The 14,423-nt window shown below is 45.7% G+C and overlaps 1 long non-coding RNA gene across 1 annotated transcript; it reads left to right on the top strand.

Annotated features, from left to right (window-relative positions):
• Window positions 1-1,076: 1,076 nt before the first annotated feature.
• On the top strand, window positions 1,077-13,939 carry Gm32544. Its single transcript, XR_390553.2, has 3 exons — window positions 1,077-1,463; window positions 7,406-7,520; window positions 13,755-13,939. It is a non-coding gene; the product is annotated as a predicted gene, 32544 (long non-coding RNA).
• Window positions 13,940-14,423: the final 484 nt, after the last annotated feature.

Raw genomic sequence — 14,423 nt, 5'->3', positions numbered from 1 at the left:
ATACTATAGAACATACAAGGGGGCCATGAGGATAAATTTAAAAAGCTAAAGAAAGGAAAAGTTCTTTGAGCACTTCTGGTTATCTCTGCAGTCCCAAAAGCCTGTAAGACTCTGATATTGATGTCAGTGGGCCTTGAGATGTGTCTCCAAACTGCTAAGACTTGTATCTGAACTACAAGATACCCTGAGGGATGTAAATACAGCCTCATGTTTCAGAGAATGAAAAACACTGAATTTACATTATTGGAAGTACAAAATAAATTGAAGGTGCCCAACCTTAAAACTAAGGGGAAAAGAATAAAGACGGAAGCGCGGTGGTGAAGTCATTACTACGCAAGTTGATCATCTATTAAACTGATTCTACAAAAAGTAGGTTTAGGAAAAGCCAAGCGGGTGCTGGTTACTCCAGTGGTGGGCCAGAGGCTTCCATACGCCTCTGTGGAAAGACCCTCTGTTGAGCTTTGTGCACAGACAGGATGAGAGACCCGGGAAACAGTGCCGGGACAGCTGCTTCTCTCTGATCTCCATGTTGTTAGTGAGAGGAGACCTAGCTGTCCTGGCAACCCTCTGGTCCAGAAGAGCACGAGCCTACGGCAGGGTAGCCTTCCCTATGATGTCAGAAAGAAACAAAGGTAGCCAGGCTGGGACTGGAACACAAAGGCTCTGTTCCCAATATGGCTCCTGGACACCTCCCAGCTCTCCCTGTCCACTGGGATTCAGCACAGAGACCCACATAGCAGACCGGGAGAAATCCTCTCTGCTGCTAAGAACTTTACCCTGGTAGCTGTCTAAACCTTGAGCAACAAAGGCTCTTAGGAATTATCTAGTCCAACCCCCTCATTTCCCAGACCAAGTTGCCGGGTTCCAGAGAGTGGAAGGAATTTGGTCTCTATCACTGGGAATGTCAGTGACGCAAACTGCCGCAGCTGGGTTCAATGTACCACACTGAACCCTGACAGGGGACCCTGGCTTTCCAGTGGCTTCGTGAGGAAAATGAAAAATAGTTACATCACACAGTATTTTCTGGTGGGTGGGAACATCTAATGTTTTTAAATCCGTGAAGCAGAAACATTTGCCAACCAGAGAGCTTACTCAAGTGATCCTGGATTAGAGCAACGGTAAATGGAAATGCAATGTGTACACGCCACTGCCCACCTACTCGGGGTTTCTATCACATTCCCTACAGCGTGTCAAGTCAACGACAATTTTCACTGGCTGGGATTTAAACAGCGGGGAATTAGAAGAAGCCTTTGGGAGGATTTTACAAGCTGCAGGAGAGACTCGGGATGAGGAGCCTGGAGACCTGCCCCCTCCCCTTCCGCTCTGCCACCTAGGATGAGTCTCCCAGCCTCACTAAGCCTTGGCAAGTTCATCCCTGAAAGAGAGATGGTGTGTCCCACCATGCCCACTCCAGAGTTGTTTCAGAAATGACAAGAGGTGCCCTCCTTTGTGAACATATCACAGTGAGTATTTTCCAGGTGCTCCATTCATGGGATCTCATGGCCACCTGCAGAAAGGCAAACAGCTAAACCTGGTAGGTTCAGTGACAGCCAAGGGTAGGGACCATGACTAAAGCATGACCAGAGACCAGGTGTCCAGGGGACAATTGCTATCACTGGGAATGCTAACTGATGGGATTGTCTGCAGGTGGAAGGTCTGTAGAATCAGGTAGTCTAGGTGCCCAGGTCTTTCTGGTCACACAGCTTTGGGAAGTCCAGGTTAGTTCTCTGACTATAAAAATAAATAAAACACCCACCTGCAGGGTTATCATAAATATCAATAGCAACTAAACTGCCATAATCAATCTCATTATTACTAGAGGTACTATCAAACAGCTGCGTTCACTCACTCAGCCCCTAGCAACCTATGGGCCAGAGGTCAGCACTATTCCTAAATCACCGTGAGGGCTTCCTGAAAGTCACATGACCACTATAGCTTACAGGGTGGGCGGGCTCTGTGCTCGTGTACCTGACAGGGAATCTATAGATTTGTCTACTTAACCTGTGCTAGTGCCCTGTTGTCACAAACGACTACGCCTTAGTTAGTGCTTGATGAAGCATGGATTTGCTATCTTGCAATTCTGGAGATTAGAAGTCTCCAAGTCTGCTGGCCTGCACTGCTTCTGAAGGTTCTACGGAAGAATCTGATCCCTTGCCCTGTCCTGTTTTCATTCCTTGACCGTTGACCTCCTTCTCAACACCATTCAGAGTCCTGCTCCTGTGGCCATACTTTCTTCCTCTCTTTATCTGTGTGCCCGGTCTCTCTCTTCTAAGACCTTGGTATTCCACTGGGATGCTTATTTATTGAGGACAGGCTCTGTACACTCATACCTCAGAAGATACGTGTATGGATTTTAAGGGTTGGGATGTAAACATCATTGGAGAGCGCGTTATTGCAGCTACTGCCCAGGGTCTTGAATAAACACTTTTACATGAGAAACTGTAAAGCGCCTTGGAAAGTTCATCTTAGATCTCTAACTATAAAAATAAATAAAGATGGCAGGTGCAGATGTTGTTACTGATGCTAGTGAGCAGATAGGTAGCTGACAAGATTTCCAGAACACTTCCTTGTTTGCCGGAAGCTGCTCTGTAGGACCATAAGGAGCTTTGCCACATGCAGGGTCAGATAGCCCTCTGCCTTAGTCTGTGTTGTCCTGGAAGTTGACACTGAATGAAGGATCCTGGTGCAAGAAGCTCATGTAGGAGTTGAGCCCAGGAAAATAAAAAGGTAGGGCTGGAAAGAAAGTCACCAGAGGATCTGAGGAAGTTAGTCCCCATCACTGGAGGCAACTGCTTAATCCAGCTGGAGGCAGAATTGGGGCCTGAGGGTTGTCTTCTGGGTATGAATACACCAACCTCTTCAGCCCTTGTTGACAGCTTTTCCAGGAGTAAGGCAGCAGGCTGAAGTCACCCGCACCTCATTTGCCCCATACAAATGCAACAGGCCCCACGGGTCAGAGAAGGCCATATACAGATACCCGCCACTGCTGGAGGTTGGCAGTCAGGCTGTGTGCTGAAATGACAGGTGTTGGAGGGGTGGCTTCCATCCAGTAGAGATTTGTGATTCCATCTCTTTATGTGGACATTTGAGTGTCTGCTCTCAGAGGGTGGCCTGGAACTCACACAGGCTACCAAAGCTGTAGAGTGAGTGGACCTTGAAGTTATTATGCAGGGGCTGTAGTCATGTGGATAGACACTAGGCAGGGCAGTGGCAACGGTAGCCATCCTCGAATTCCTGGGCCATATATTGCCACTCTCCTTAGAAGCTCCTGTCCACAATTTTTTTCAGCTACCACAAGCTTTGAGGAATTTTGTCATTTTATATTAGAGAATTGTGTTTTTGGTTGTTGTTGTTGTTTTCTGTTTTTACCATTGCTTGGAAAGGTTCCTAGATGTCTTTGGTGTCTTGGCATGGTTTATATTGCATCTCCTAGTGAAATAAACACATGTCCTTGTAGCTCGCCATCCGAGCACCCTTACCTCGAGTTCCCTCCTTAGCCTAATACAATCTGGCTTTCCCCTGCCTCTCCATGGAAACGACTCTCCCAGGAGTCATTGATGGATTCTGAACTCCCAAACCTAATAGCAAGTCTTTCTGAAGCTGCAGTCAGCTTTCTGGGCTAGCCAACTCTCATTGTCATCTTTCACCGGCCTTCTCTTCCACACAGTTTCCATGGTGCGACTGAGTGCCGGTTGCCTGCTGCCTGCCTATTGATTTGTGTCCTGCACTGCATTCTCTTCCTTCAGTGGACTCTTAGATACTTCCCTGGGGTTTTATCCTCAGCATCCTTCCCTTACCCACTCCCTCTTTCTCAGCTAGATCCACAGATGTTCCCCAAAAGCCTTGCTTAGATAATCTTTCCTTCTGTAGAGGTCAGATCCACATAAACAACATAGTGAGCAACATAGAACCCAACCTCATCTTTACCACAAACCTGGCTCTTCCTCCAGGGTGGACTGTCTAGGTTAAGTGATACTTCCCATTTCAAGCCGGATGTGAGTTTATTGCCGGGGCCCTTCCTTTCCCTTGCCTGGTACCCCTGATGAACACCGAGTCCTTCCTCTGCCTTTCCCCCTCCGCCAGCTTCCCTTCACTGCTGCCTAGCTATTTTATCTGCCTTATCTGTTGCTTGGGTCTCCATCAGGCCATTGCTGGTGAAGTACATCTGTGTCTGCAGCTAGACAGTCTAGGTACAATGCTGTCATTTTACAGAAGAGCAGCTACAGGGGCAGTGACAGACCTAGCGTGCTGGCCTGTGTGGATGAGCAGATACCAAAGGCGGAGGAGCCTGATGTACCAAGGCCTCCCTCAGCTTCTTGCTGAGCAGTGTTGGTTTTCAGCTACATTTTAACACATTGCCACCAAATTAGCTTTAAACAATACACGCTTATTTTCTTATGTTAATGAGATAGTAAGTATTAGGTCAGAAATCCAAAATGGGTCTTATGGGACACCCCGTCTCTCATGGAGGCTCCAGGGAAGAATGTTTTGTCAGTCTCCTAGCCTATTAGCTGCCTGCATTCTTCAGCTAGTGACTCCTTTCTGAATGATATTACTGTCACTGTCACTGTCATAGCTCTCTCCAACTCTGACCCCAACACCTCCCTCTTTGAAAGTCCCTTTGAATCACACTGAGTCTGCCTAGATCATCCGAGATAAATTCCCTACCTGGAGGTCCTTAACTGAATCATAGCCACAAAGGCCCTCTTGCTGTACAAAGTGACACGTAATTCTGAAAATCAGGGTGTGTGGGGGTTGCATTAGTTACCTTTTCTGGTTGCTGTGAGCAAATGTCTGACAAGAAGCAACTTTTAAAAAGAGGGGTTCATTAGCTTGAAAGGGGCAGTCTATTGAGGTGGGGAAGTTCATGGCTGTAGGATCGTGTGACTGAAATGCTTCAGGTCTCAATTGACCAGGAAGCATAGAGCTCAGGTAGCAACAAGGGCTAGGCTATAGCTCAGAAGTCCTAGCCCACCCCTAGCAACCCACTTGCTTCAGGGAGACTCTACCTCCCGGAGGTTCCATGGCCTGCTTGGGCAACACTACTATCTTAGCTAGGGTTTCCATTGCTGTGAAGAGACACCGTGACCAAGGCAATTTGCATAAATGTAAACATTTAGTTGGGATATGCTTACACTTTCAGAGGTTCAGTCCATTATCATCAAGGCAGGAAGCATGACAGTGTGCTGGCAGACATGGTGCTAGAAAAGGAACTGAGAGTTCTCCATCTTGATCTGACTGCAGCCAGAACAGAAGACTGACTTCCAGGCAGCTAGGAGGAGGGTCTCAAAGCCCACCCCAACAGTGACACACTTCCTCCAACAAGGCCACACCTACTCCAACAAGGCTACACCTCCTAATAGTGCTACTCCTTGGGCCAAGCATATTCAAACTTCCACAACCATCACCAGGATACTAAGTATTTGAACACATGTACCTGTGTGTAGCATTTTATACTCAAGCAATAATGCTCTGCCCCTGGCCTCCAGGGGCGAATAGTCATTTCATTGTGCAAAACCCAATCAATATAACCTCAAAATCCCCATAGTCTTGACGATCTCAACATCATTCATAATTCCAACATTTTCTGAAACTAAAGGCAAATTCTTAACTGTAAATCCCTATAAAATGCGAAACCATATTATTTATATCCAATATCCAATGGCACAGAGTAAACATACCCATTTCAAAAAGGGGGGAGTGAAAGGTATAACAACAACAAAAAGACCAGCTCAAAGCAAGTTCAAAACTCAGTAAAGCAAACAAACTCCAGATCCTGAAGCTTCGTGTCTGGCATCTGGCACTCACGTGCCATCATCTGGGCTTTGCCTGCAGCTCTGTTGTGTGTAGCACACATGGCCTCTTTAGGGGCAGCTCCATAAGAAAACCTGCAGTTTTCTCACACTGTTCTCATTCTCAGAATCTCCAACATCCCAAGGTCTCCTTTCCATCTTAGGCTTCATGCAATGGCATCTGAGGGCTTCTGGGGGTAAGGAACATGACCGCCCAACATTGCCTGGCTTCATCGGATTTTTCCATGAGGCCTTGGTGCAAACCTGCTTGATTCCAGAACTCTTGTGTACTACATGCCTGGAAAGTCAACACCACATGGGCACTGCTTCCTGGCTCTACTGCAAGCTCCAGGTGGGTCTGCCCGCCTTTCACCATAGCTGCTGTGGCCTTTGGTGTGTGGAGGTGAAACACAGGGAAAATTTCCCTAGGTGGCTTTGTAAGAGCAACTACTAGTAAAACTCTACTCCGGTACTCTTCATGGGTCTTCTCTTTTTAAATAAGGTTTTCAAGTGAGTTTATATTGTTGCATCCTAGAACTTTTCATAGAGAGGATCTTAAGTCTGAGGAATCATTTCTACTGTCCCGATGCAGGGGATGTGCTTGGTCTTCAAAAGCACTAAACTCTTTAACGGCTACTACTACTTTGTCCATAGACATGTTGCCCTCAACTTTTTAACCCATGGCTTTGCCTTGCCACCTGCAAACCTCCATCCTTCAGCTGCATTTCCTGCTCTTATAAACGTGGCTAAGGCCGTAAGCAGTCTTGCCCTAGCCTGAAATCTGTGCTGTCATAATATCCCTCCACCAACCAACCCAGTCTGTTAGTTACTATTACATTTAGACTGACTCAGAATTTCAAAACATGGACAGAATACAACCCTACTCTTTGGCAGAGCATGACATAAATGACTCAGTCCAGTTACTGATACAGAGCTGTTGCTCCTGAGACCTCATGAGCCTGGCCTTCACAGTCTGCCTTTTAGCTCTGGTCTTTCTTCCCATAAAAACAACCCATTAAGCTTCGCTTACAGTGTTACTGTGTTCTCATGCCTTCAGCTCCAAACTCTTCCACATTCCTCCCCAAAACCACTTCTAAAGACCTAAGAGCCACAGCCAGGTTTATTATGTCAATAACTCAACTTTCAGACAGATTTCTTATGTTACTTTTCTTATCACTGTGATTAGTCAATATTTGTCAAGAAGCAAGTTAAAGGAGAAAAGAGTTTGGGGGAAAATAATGTTTAAGAGAGCACACTATGCTATAATAAGGAAGGCCTGACACAGCTCATGGGAGCAGAAGTGTGTGGCATGAGCATAGTCCTCACATCTTGACAAACCAAGAAGCAGAGAGCACTTGTATCTGGCTGGGTTTAAATCTGTATATCCTGCACCCTGATAATACATTTCCTCAGCTAGGATTATCTAATAAAGGTTCCATAACCTCCGAAAGTAGTGCTACAAACTATAACCAATTGTTTAAACACATGCACTTGTGTAATGGGGAAGTGGGGCAATTTCCTTTCAAACTATAGCAAGGATCTATGATCCCTAAGAAAAATGTTTGCTTTTATTGTCTCTCACTGGTAAAACAGGGGTGTATCTTTGCTGCTAGGGGATACGATGGGAAGCAAGGATGAGACTCTACTGGTATAAAGTACAGCTGGAAAGGACCCAGTTGCCTAGGGGATGTTCCTGTGTGGCCCATCTCTTCTTCAGGGATGCTGAAGGTAGGTTTTTGCGCAACTTCCTGTCCACCTCCTCTTCCAGGTTCTCATCTGGGCTGGAGTAGAACCTGTGACATCTGAGTGCCTCTTTCCCCCTTAGAACTTAAACTATTTATCACAGGCAAGATGTATGTGCTGGCCTCCATGCTCCAGGATAGCTCTGTGCCCATCCTTGGTCTTAAGACAACTAGGATAGCACTTTCATTTTGAAGGTTGAAAACGTTTATCCATTTAAAAAGAACAAGTTCTCTTTATAAGTGAAAAGTTTATAAACTTTAAGCTAAAAAAGAATATTATAAATTACTAGTGAACTTCAAAACCTGGGTGGAATGGATAATTTTCTAAAATACATATATTTTACCAAGAAGTGGGAAACTTAAATAGACTAATTAGCACAGAATAATATTTTTTAAAATGTGCCAGTAGTCTACTGTTCCAATGTGCAACTAGCATTATTATATATAAAAAAAATCACATTTAACCTGGCACTGTATTAATTTCTTTTTTTAAATTGACAAATAAAAATTATGTACATGTATATGGTTATTTAAATATGTATTCATTTGAGGGCTCATTTTAAGGGCTGCACCTAACAGCCTGCCATCTTTACTGTATAATAAGGAAACTCCTGGTGAGGAAGAGCTAGAATTGAGCAGTCCATCTATAGTTCAGTGGGCAGAGCAGATTCCAGTCTCAGTTCTGGGATAGCATGGACACAACCCATCCAATCAGATGCCAAAGTGAAGGGGAGCGCTCCCTGGGCCAGGACCAGGATGATCTGAGATGCCCTCGGTTCCCACCCAGGCAGTGGTTTAGAAATGATTCAGGAGATGCGAAGCATACCTGGCGTCGTGGAACAAGACCGTGCTCTCTGACTAAGGGTCAGCCACCCAGATAGGCACAGTGGGAGAAAACTTCCGTTCTTCCTGCTGTAATTACAGCTGTCGAGGACTCTGGCATTCCTGCAGCTGTCCTGACAGTGGCCAGCCCAGGGATGGCACAGAGGTGGGAAGGACACCGACTCTAAACTCTAATCACCTTTGGGTGCTGAATCAGCCAGCTATGAAGCTGGTTTTACCTTCCTATCCTGATTACACTGAGAGTGAATTTCCTCCATTGCTTCAGCTACTTTCCCACCTGTTTACCAGCCTCTGGGCTTGGTGACAATCTACCCCTGCATAGCTCAGTGGGAACAAATAAGAAAGCATATGAGAAAACATGTTTCAAAACAAAGAGTTCCAGAAAACTTAGGCTACAGTGGTCATAGTTGTTATTATTACTACTATTACTGTATGTTTTGGTAATATGCATTAGCCAAACTGGGTGTAGCCAATAAAACTCTATGCCATGAATTGAGTCACATCTCTAGATGGATGCAGCCTCATTATTCAGGCACCATGGAGCATGGAGACAGTTTGGACCCCTCTGCATTTGCAACATCAAACATATTCCCTACAGGAAACAGAGGTGGCTCAGGTTGTGTCCTGAGAACAGCACAGCAGGAAGGAGAAGCTGACTCTCAAGCAGCCCCTCTGAAGAGCCCTGGATCTCTGAGCTCTCTACATAGTCTAAACCCACTGGCAGTGGCTGAGGTCCCAGATTCTGAGACCTCTACTGCCTTGTGCTTCTGTGCCTCCCACTGGACACATGTCTGCAGAGAAACTGAGGCACTGGGGAGGGGTCCATGGTGGCTGGGCTGTCTGTCCCTTCCAAGTATCTCATCTATTTCCACAGAAGGAAGCAGTAAGCCCGTGTGTTGCTCTCCACCCTGAATCTCTGAGCAGGCAGCCATGGGCAGCCTGCAGCTTCTCCTTTCCTATTCAGTGACACACCCTCCCTCAACCCAAGACAGAAGGTGGTCAGAGGCTTGGAGAGGCACCAGTGGAGACATGCTCTAGAAGGAGGGGTATAAAAAGGGAGACATTGCTGAGAAAAAAATCTGGCATGAGGAGATATTTGGTGCCTTGCAGCCTGGGCCAACCCACTGAGCTGAGGGCCAGCAGCATCCCTCTATGGTAGTTTTTCTCTAGCTCACAGTAAAGGGGAGGAAAATATGGGTTAAAAAATTGGGTAAACATCATTCCTTTGACCAGAAGTTGCCCCTTATCATTTGGATAGTGAAAGGGACTCTTTTCATAAAGCCATTGTCTTCATTGGAACACTGAGAGTTGCAGACCTCTGTCTGCTGTCATCTTCTGTGGGAGGATTTCCTGTCCCGTCTCCTTTTAAGTTAGTTCTGCCCAATGACTTACGTTCACTAGTGGAACGGAAGTAAAACAAACAGGTCACTTCCGGGTAAAAGTCCTGAGAGACAGCTAGGCATAAAGTTCCTTTCCCGATTCAGAGGTCCTAGAAATGAATGCCAAGACGGAGCTGGCTTCAGCTGGCCCCCACTGCCAATGTCGATGAGCGTGTAGCAGGAGTGGAAATCAAACCTTGATTGTATGGAGTTTGGAGATTTGCAGAGCTATTTGTTTGTGCCGTGGAGTGTGGCTAATACCATTCCTGGATGGCCTTCTTTATCTTTTTATTTAGCAAAAAAGAAGGGCCAACTATCTCCTTGATATTGCTATTTTGGGGTTTCTGTTTGTTTTCTTTTCCTTCTGACAGTTAATCACCCTGGGAATACACGTTCTGGACGCTAACACTCTGACAACTGGAGTGTGAGGTGCTCAGTTTAACAAGGGGAACAGCTCTCAGAACAAAGGTCCCTCAACTTTGATTCAAAAAGAGCCATGCCCTTCTCCTCTGCACAATAGATAAATAAATGTGCATATCAGGTTCCTACATAGGTCTTCACACAGTACAGCTGAAAAAAAATGTTTTTTTTTCTTCTTGCTAAAGAAAAAAATCTGTGGCACTGGGCCCAGTGACATGGAGGAAATTCAAAGCCTGTGTGGTCAACTCTAGCGAGACCCTATCTAAAAAAAAAATTAAATTAAATGCAATGGGCTGGGTTTATAGCTCCCTGGAAGAATATCTCACTAGCATGCAAAAGTCCAGGGCTCACTAAAACTCTCGAGGGAAAAAAACTGTAACTAAGAGTATGATGAAGGGTACACTCTTATCCTGGCATATTCCTGGATTTTCAGTTTTGTTGGGGCCTTGGGAGGGTCCAAGAGACAAAGACAAGATGCAAATTATCTTTTTTTAAAAAATCACCCAAGGGCCAGGCACATGAGATGAAGTTTGTGAAGGCTGAGGCAGAGAGAGACATAAGGGGCTTCTTACAGTGGCCCAGACAGGATGCTCCCCCCAATGTCCTAATATTTAAATTTCGATTGGAAGGACGGAGGCAGAAAACCGTGAGTCTACTCAAGAGGCTGGATGCCTGCAGGCAGGAGAGGAGATAATGATTGAGAAAGGGAACTAGAAAGCTGGAAGGGCCACAGGAGCCTGAGCAGGCCACAAGGCAAGTGCAGGAAGGCTGTACCAGACGAAGAGGCCTATTCCACATCTGCATTTCTGAGAGCGAGGGATGATGGTTTTCATCTGCAATCCCAGTATTCAGGAGAAACACTGTTCTAGGCTAACCTGAGCAACTTAATGAGACACTCTAATGTGGGAATAGAAGAGAAGGAGAGAAAGGATTGGGGTGGGGTGAAGGGAGAGACAAGCTTGAACTTGGTACCTTCAGAAAGAAGCCCTGATGTCTATTCCGCGTCCTTGCCATCATACATCATCCTTTCCCCACCTCATAAATGGCAACTTCAAGTTGCTCAAGCCTGAAATCTCAGCATCTCTGTCTCCCCAAGCCTACCCCATCAGGGAATCACACGGCCTCTGCCTTCAACGTGTAACTTCAATGGCTACCCTTGGAGCTGCCTACCTGGTCCAGGATACCAGCCTTCTCTCTCCTGGAGCAGCCTTCTACGTGGCTACTCTGCTTTCACTCTCAGACCCCCAACCCATACCCATACCCCTTTCTCTACCTAGCCAAAAGAGCCTCCAAACACAAGAGCAGCTTGTTCCCCACCAGAACTACAGAGCCTTCCCATCACATTCAACTAAAACCCAAGGTTCTTGCCACAAGCGCCCCATCCACTACAGTCCTCTCACCGGCTCTTGGACCTCATCTGTTTCCCCCTCCCCTTTGCTCACTCCAACCATCCTTTAGTACCTTCTGAATGACTCTGAGCATGCCCAGTGGTGTGGATGCATGGCCTGCACCTTGCTTGCCATCTCCTGTCAGAGCCCCCTTACATAAGTCCTTTGTTCCCCCTCCCTTCCTTTGATAACTCAATCCTCTGAGGCCATGTATCTCTGCCCCTTTTATTATTTCCATCTTCATACCTGAATTAACACTTTGCATTTCTAGCCCACGGGTTGGCAAACTTTCTACAAAGGACCAGATAGGAAATACTTCAGGTTGTGCAGACCATACAGTCTCTATCACAACTGCTCAATTCTTTTGTTATAGTGAGCAATGGCCCCAGTGGGTAAGCAAATGAACATAGATGTGTCTCTATAAAACTTTATTTGCAACACAAATTAAAGCTGACCTATGGGCACAGTTTGCCAAGTACTGTTGGCAGCTTCCTAAGATGTAGACTTCAGGAAACTAAGGGTTTTGTTTTGGGCTCATACTCTCTGTGATACCTACCCACCATGCTTGGTGCATGTCAGGCATCACTAGTTATTGAATTGATTAGTTGATTGGTTGCCGAACGAGTTCTTGGGAGCCTTTGAGTTTAGGGACCTAAGAGTTTGCACTTTCTTCCCAAGACAAGTTTGCAGAGAATTGTTGGCAGTTTTAGCAATATTCGGGACCACTGATTGACAGCTCTTATCTGCAGTCTGCAATTCTCAGAATGGAGACATTTTGAGACAAATGACAGCCGCTTGCTCGGCTCACTGTTTACCGCTCCCATAAGAGCACTCAGTGTGTACTGCACATCACACATCGAGTTGGATGTGTGATGATGCACCCGGCTGCTGCCAACAGAAACACGTTGAAATAAAATCATCAGCTCCACAAACGCCCAGAGATGACACTCCAGATACCCCTGTGGGAATACAGGAGCCTGCTGTGGCTTTTTGCAGCAAAGGCTCGAAGACCCACTATTGGCACTGGATGTTGAGAATGTGCAGAGGCTAAGATGTGGCTAAATGAACCATCAAGACTGAAGTATCTGAGAAAGGACTAACTTAGATCTCAGAAAAGAATGTCTCTCCTGTCTTAAGACAGTTCATGTTACTATAATAGCATCTTCCTTCACAAACATTCCACACGGTTGGCATCTCCAATGTAACTTGGGTTTCTCACCTTCATGCAATGGGAAGAGTGACCCTGGCACTAGCTTTTTTTGTTTTCTGTTGCATTAGTGACAATGTCTGTGATCTCATAATTCTTCCATCCTGCATGCCTGCAAAACCAGCACAATACAGACACAGCTTCCAAGTTCTTCTATCAGCTCAAGGTGCATATGGCATATGCAATACCTGATGTTGAGTATATATTTGACTTATAGATCTGATACCTGGAGGGTTGAAAGAGTATGGTGCCAGTGTCCTGTCAAAGACACACACACATACACACGAGAGAGAGAGAGAGAGAGAGAGAGAGAGAGAGAGAGAGAGAGAGAGAGAGAGAGAGAGAGAGAGACATGAAAAATGAAGAGGGAAGTACCTACATGCAGGAGGCCCCCAAACGTGGGGTGGCATCACCCTATACAACCCATTTTCTCAATAATCAATGTGCTCTGAGAAATCACAGTCTTTTCAAACAGCAATGCCCTTCGTGGCATAACTACCGATCTCTAGACCCCGCCTCTTAATCCTCACTTCCTCCACCCTGCCACACCGACCACCCAAGCTAATCTATACATAGCACTCTCATTTTTATGTGGGGCTGAGCATAAGACGATTGTGTCTGATCATTGTGTCCTCCTTTGTCTGACTAAGTTGGTTGGAGAAGGACCGTTCTTTAGTGAAGGATGGGCACACTATGCAGGTCTGGACCTGTATATGTGTCCATATATCATGGACATCCTTGAAATCCAGTCTGGAAGAGTGCTACCCTCCTGGCAAGAGGAGAACACTTAAGGATTCTTAGGAATCTGTTGTTATGGTGATGAAAGTTATCTGCAGTCAGGTGGATACAGAGAATGAATGAGAGAGTGGATGTGAATGGGCAAGGAAGAGACAGATGCCAGATGTAAGAAGCAGTGCACAGAGGGCATAGTGCAGCCCTGGGAATGTTTTAAGTAGAAAACACCTTCTTTCATCTCTTTCCAGATGAAACAAATGGAGGAGTTGGTAAGAACAGTCTTAAGGATAAGTAAGAGGCTACTCAGACTGCTGTTTCTCAGACCGTCCCTCTTCAGTACATGGAGTCAAATCACTGTGATATGGCTACTACCTGTGTGGGCCTTCACACCAAAGACAAGCAAGCTGAGGTAGCATTCTATGTCTCCCTCGAATCAACCCTACTCAAGTCCAGCCACCTTCCCGGGTATTTTTGCCTGGGGGGAAAAATCATTTTCAACTCAGAGGGCTCACCTCTCTTCAGGTACAACGGTCCTTACCTTAGCACCAGGCAAACTAAATTTGGGCCATGATGCTACTATTTGCTAACTCAAGTAAATTTGAGATTTCTGAAGCCATGGACTATGCAAATTGTAGCACCTCCCTAAGTAAGTGGTATGATGTAGTCATATAGTATGTGATCACTAAATATTCCTGGATGGAATGAATGGGTAGCTCTACAGTCATTCTTCTCCATCTTCCAGTTCCTCACACTCAGATACAATTGATCAAGGAACAAAAATATTGCATTGCTCATTGTCTGTGCTATCTAGTTACTCACACTGATTGCATCTGAACATGGAGAGACATCTTTCTTCCATTATCCTCTAAGCAATACAGATTAAATAGTTATTTACATAATACTTTTACTATTCCATG

The sequence above is a fragment of the Mus musculus genome, chromosome 4 (assembly GCF_000001635.26).
Source record: "Mus musculus strain C57BL/6J chromosome 4, GRCm38.p6 C57BL/6J".
Lineage (NCBI taxonomy): Eukaryota > Metazoa > Chordata > Mammalia > Rodentia > Muridae > Mus > Mus musculus.
The sequence above is the reverse complement of the archived record's forward strand: the minus strand, read 5'-3'. Positions and strand labels throughout refer to the sequence as shown.